Source organism: Mus pahari, chromosome 1, assembly GCF_900095145.1.
Source record: "Mus pahari chromosome 1, PAHARI_EIJ_v1.1, whole genome shotgun sequence".
In the NCBI taxonomy this organism is placed as follows: domain Eukaryota; kingdom Metazoa; phylum Chordata; class Mammalia; order Rodentia; family Muridae; genus Mus; species Mus pahari.
The window spans coordinates 68,828,418-68,834,025 of NC_034590.1; the positions used below are offsets into that span (position 1 = coordinate 68,828,418).

Genomic DNA, 5,608 nt, shown 5'->3' on the forward strand with positions numbered 1-5,608 from the left:
ACAACAAAACAACTCATAAGTTACATGAATCCTAGGCCCTAAATTTCATTTCTTTTCATTTTAACTGAGGGCTTTTAAACGAAAGACCATAAGGAAAGGGGGGGGGGGAGTTCACAAAGAAAGTTGAGTTTAGAGCTTTTCTCCAGCGGAGCTGTCCTTGGTAACATATGGCTCATTTATGGCATAGAGGTCATAAGCTATCTTTTGGTAAACATTTCTGGTCTCAAACATGGGAAGTGGGTGCCTGGCTGGGGCAACTGAGATAATTGCCTAGCTAGCTGTCAGGTGGAGGAACAGAAGACCCTCAGCTGCCCTAAGAGAACAAANGCTCTTTACTAGCCACATTCCTAATGATCTGGGGAACAGGTTTTGGGGAAGTGTTAAAGTTGGAGCTCCACAACACCTTAGTTCATCCATCTAATAAGCCTGTTTATCTGGTCTTCCCTGTTGCCAGCATCTCCACCTTCCACAAAGTGAGTTGTGTTTTTCTTTGTTTCACCTCATGGTAATTTGAAGGGCCACAGGAAGTTATTTGCTTCCTTGAAGCATTTCCCAACTGTATAGATCTCATGAATTAGATCCTTCATGCAGATGATGCCAAACTTACCAAGAGATCGAGCATCAGGGAGTTGTCTGTCAAGGCGATCCGCTTCTTGTTGATTTTGCCGTAGCTGCGCTTGTAGATGAGCTCGTCTACTGACTTCCAATGTACGGTTCCACAATCCGCAGCATGTTAATTGAAGCCTTGTTGAGCTTAAAAAAGGTGCCATTGAAGATCTGTTGAAGAGGAAGAAGCTGCAATATCTTGTGGACCTTTGGGCCCATTGATATCTTGGATTCTGATGACAAATGCAAATTTTGGTTCTGTAGGCATGTAGAAGTTTCCAGCTTCCCTTGCCATCCTGGCCATCCGAATCTCAGTCTGGTACATCTATCTGCCTGTGCTCCTTGTGTTTGTGCTTTGCCTTTTCATAGATGAGCTTCCTCCTTGCCTTTCACAGTGTCTTCAGGGCAAACTTCTTCCTTGGGCGCTTCACCTTCAATTCCCTTCGTTTTTTTCTTAAGGGTTTCTGGCACAGTGGGAACCTTTTTCTTAAGAGTTTTTGGCACGGCAGGAACCTTTTTCTTAGTGGTTTCTGGCACAGTGGCAACCTTCTTTTTCTTCTCTGGAACAGCCTCCATGGTTCCAGCCAGAAAAGAAGAGAGCCTTTCCCACAGTCTTAAGGACTGTCCTGAAGGTCCTAATGCTGAGACATTAGCCACACTTTTGCCTCCTGGACTCAATACTGTCTGTGATTATCATGGAATCATTAATATTAACAGGGAGGACGTTACTCAGAGGAATGTGATAATATGAACATTATTATACAAAAAAGCCTTATGCTCGCAGTAGCCATGGATACCCGTGGAGGCCTCTTCCCTGTTGGCCCTGTTCTAAGGTCAACAACCATGCCATTCCACCCTAGCAAGGCCAGGCCAGGCCCAGCAATCTTTTACCACAGACTGTAGATGTCTAATCACATATCCCTGGGAGATTTCTAGAATAGGTGTTTGTTTGCTCACGTGTTACATTATTTGGTACCTACTTTGTGCCAGGGAAAACCAAAAGCAGTTAAAGAGAATTGAAAATTTTCATGGTAGGTGTCCTGTTCAGCCAGTGAGGACGCAAGCAGAAGCTGCAGTGCTGTCATTGAACCAGGCATCTGGGTCCAGGGCAGAGTATCTCCCATGCCTGTGGGGGCAGAAAGTGATTTATTGTGTTTCAGTTGTGGGTGGTGGATGTAAGAGAGTGCATAAAGAACACTTTGTAGGGCCTGAAATGCTCGGCTGCAGTCTAGCCTCTGATACCAACAATATCAAATTAGATAACAATTGAGTTCAAATGGGAAATGATAAAGGTAGATGGCTAGGAAAGCATGGTAATAGGTCTCAAGAAATTCCTTTTCCCCAGCATCTGGCATTTAGACAAAAGCCAGATTCCCTCAGGGATTTAAGAAGATAGTGCCTACTTGTTGAAAGGAGGTTTTTTTTGTTTGTTTGTTTTGTTTTGTTTTGTTTTCTTATCTCTGGCAAAAGGACATATAACTCTTCAATCAACCTCTGCTTGCTGTAGCATATTGAGGTCTCTGCTCTCATTGGTTTCCCTCCCCCCATATCTACAATAAACCTTCTCTTCAACCATTCCTAGGAGCGATCATGTCCTAATCACCCCCCTTCAGATAGAAAATGTTTATTCAGAAAAGAATTTCAAGAAAAAGCTAGCTAAGCTAAGGTGGATAAAGTTTTGTTGTGACAAGAATTTCCATCTGGGCATTCCCAAGTGGAATGGTAAACTTGACAGAGAGAAAATTGTTCCAAATCACAGAGGAAAGGCATCTCTTGTCCTTGTGATTGGAGCCCACTGGGGGCAAGAGGAAGCTTCCTGGCACATTAGTGTGGCTTTTGTAGTTAAAGTAGACAAAGCAGGGAACTCTGTAGTGGCACATATCCATTATAGAAGGAGAGAGGAGAGAGGAGGAGACAGGCAGACGTTCACCTGGCTGTAGCGGGCCAGAGGCATAGCAGGCTTCAGGAGCCAGAGAAACAAGTAGGTGCCTGTGTGGAGGGCATAGCAGGCCAGACCCCAGAGCTATGGGAGATAAATGGCTGGAGCTAGCAGAGGGAAGCAGCAGCAGAAGAATCAGACTCTAGAACTTGGAATCAAACTCTGTGGGTGGCAGTAGCCAAGCAAGGGGAAAAAGTAACCCATACGTACCTTAGGAGAGTCAGATCGGCAGCTTGGGTCAGAGCAGCCCCGTTCCTTGGGAGGGAACTCACTTATGACACGCCTGGGATTTGGCACTGGATAAATGAAAAAGAAGAAGAGGAGGAGGAGAAAGAGAAGAAATAATAATAATAACAACAACAACAACAACAATAATCAAGATAGGACATGACTGGTTCCGGGTTTCAGCACCAGGTAAATGAAAAAAAAGAAAGAAAGAAAAAGGAAGGGTAAGGCTGCCCCTAGGTATGGTGGGAAAAGGGGTTTATTGTAGCTAAAAGGAAGAGCAGAGCCAGGGTAAGAGACATCTGGGAGAGTCCAGAGTGAACCTGAACCTGACTGACCCAGGCTACATGAGAAGTGAGAGGGGAGAGGGGAAAGCCAGACCAAGAGACTAGGAAGGCAAAGAGTAGACAAAACGAGCCCAAAGGCCTTGCATAGCAAAAATGGCTGGATTCTAGGAGGAAAGGCAGCTGGGGAAAGGGCAGCCTAGCTGCTGGGCTGAAGAAATTTAGGGTAAGGGACAGGATATGCCAGCCAGGAGGGCCCTGAAGCAGGTAGGGACTGAGAGATGCTGGCAAAACCTGGGGGCCAGGCCCACTTTGATGTGTTAAATAGGCACCTTAGTCATTTTTCCCAGGTTTGAGACCTATTTGTACTTAGGAGGTTAACTAGATCCAGCAAGGAGGGAAGGAAGTCAGTGTTTAGTTCTTAGAGAGCTTAGTAAAGTGTAATAGTTAATTGTTCTTGTTGACTTGACTGGATTTAAAAATCACCTTAGAAAGCACCCTAGGGTGGGCCAATCAGGGTGTGCCTATGAGAACAGTTCTGGACAGGTTTAGTCGAGGAGGAAAACCCACCCCTAAACATGGGCTAGGTGTCAAGATGGAACAGAGGAAGGGGGCAGGAAAGCCTGATGGCTTCTCCCGTAATTTGGTCTTGGTGTGACCATCTGCCTCATACCCTCTTAGCCATGTCTTCCCAACTATGATGGACTATGAAGTGGAGATTTCTGGTTTCTTTGGAGACTCAGTTGTGTGATGGGATATTTTTCTGGAAACTGTATTATGAGAGGATGCTTTTGCTAAAGCAGACACGTGGGAAGATGTTTTGTTCAGAACAGACACGTGGTGTTTTTCTGGAAGTAGCCTAGAAAAAAGGCATACAATGTTTTGCTAGAGTGGAGGCTTGAAAGAACACAAGATCTGGAAAGGGTATAAATATAACTCAACAGACAGTGGATGGCTTTTTATGGTATTGGTTTGCCATGTCATTCTTTTCTGGTCATCGTTGGGTTTTGCTGACACTGGTCTTCACTGACAACACCTTGTGGCATTGGTTCACCTTGCCACTCTTTGCTGATCATCATTTGTTGTGACTTCATAGAGAGAAATGCCACCAAAGAACGGCTGGTGATGTTCCAGCAGCTTCTTGCCACTTCTGTGGACTCAGGTTGATTGGCAGAGCCTCGAAGTTTTTTTCTGGATCAAACTGCAATTGCTGATTAGTGAATGGTGTTTGTGATGGATTGAGCTAAAGCTGATAATTTGAGTGAACCAAACTGCTGATATCCTGACAAAGCAGACTGGATTCACTTCAAAGAACTAATTCTAAATCGATGCACATCCTCCTTTGCCCTATTAACCTTTCCTTACCACTACCTCTGGTGGGCGGTGGGCTAGAAGGGAGGTTAAAGCATTTAAGAACACTGATTAAAGTAAGATTTTGAAAAATCTAAGTCTGCAGACTGTCTCCTGCACACTACGAGCCAAAGCAAACTCTCTTCTCTGACACCTCTGGCCAGGCGTTTGAACGATTAAAAACAGCGACTACTCTAGGCTTATGTTCTACTCACCTTATTATCTTATCAGGGTTTCAGTGTAATGAGTACAAGGGAAAAATGATTAATTTTTCTAAGGCATCATCACAACCTCTGTTATCTAAATTTTCACACTTCTTAAAATAGTTCATAATTTTCTGTTACAGTAACTAAATTTTCCTAATACAAGAAGAAAGTAAATGCAATAAAAGAGCATTTTGGAACTCCAAGAAATAGCCAATGGGCATAGAGGACCAAATTTAGAGTCAGAGAAGGGACCGAGACTGGACAGGAACAGGACACTGGCAAAAGCCATAATCCAGATCACAATGGACTGACGAACAAAACAGTGCCCCAGGCTTCTTGGGCAGGGGCTCACTGTGTGACCCAAATGAGCCTCCAGCTCCTGGTTCCCCTAACTGTGCCTTCTGAGTACTTTGATCATGGATGTGAGCCACAGGATGTCACATCTTACACATCTTACAACATGATCACTTGAATGATGCCATGTCTGCCCTCAGAGGACATCTGTCACCTCAGTCTTGAGTTTCATAACATTTCTTAAGAAGACTCTTCAGTTTTTTGATCGTCTGCGACATGCCTATTTTTTTCTCTTGCTGGTTTTTTTGTTCCTTTTGTGACTAATTTCTGGTAATTGGAATATAATTATTTTTGATGTGGAGGACACATATGCAAACACAGATTTTTTTTTTCCTGCTTAAGATTTGCTGAAAAAATCAGATCTATTAGTATAGTTTTATCAAACTGGACAGCCTTTCAGTCTTTTCATTTTCCTCAAAAACCTGTTTCCCTCCTCTTCAAGGTACTTATACCAGCTAGGTGGATGTTTAGAGACTACCAATATCCAATTTTAACCTATTTAAATTTATTTATTTATTTCAGAATAAATTTTATGCTATGTACATTAGTTTCCTTCCTTCCTTCCTTCCTTCCTTCCTTCCTTCCTTCCTTCCTTCCTTCCTTCTTTCTTTCTTTCTTTCTTTTTTTCTTTCTTTTTTTCTTTT

At 43.4% G+C, this 5,608-nt stretch overlaps 1 protein-coding gene and 1 pseudogene across 1 annotated transcript in view; one reads left to right on the forward strand and one right to left on the reverse strand.

Moving 5' to 3' along the window:
• Nucleotides 1-5,608, forward strand: part of Gdpd4 (glycerophosphodiester phosphodiesterase domain containing 4) — a 94,549-nt gene that overhangs the window by 62,446 nt on the left and 26,495 nt on the right. The window lies entirely within an intron of this gene.
• On the reverse strand, nucleotides 405-1,200 carry LOC110327791 (annotated as a pseudogene).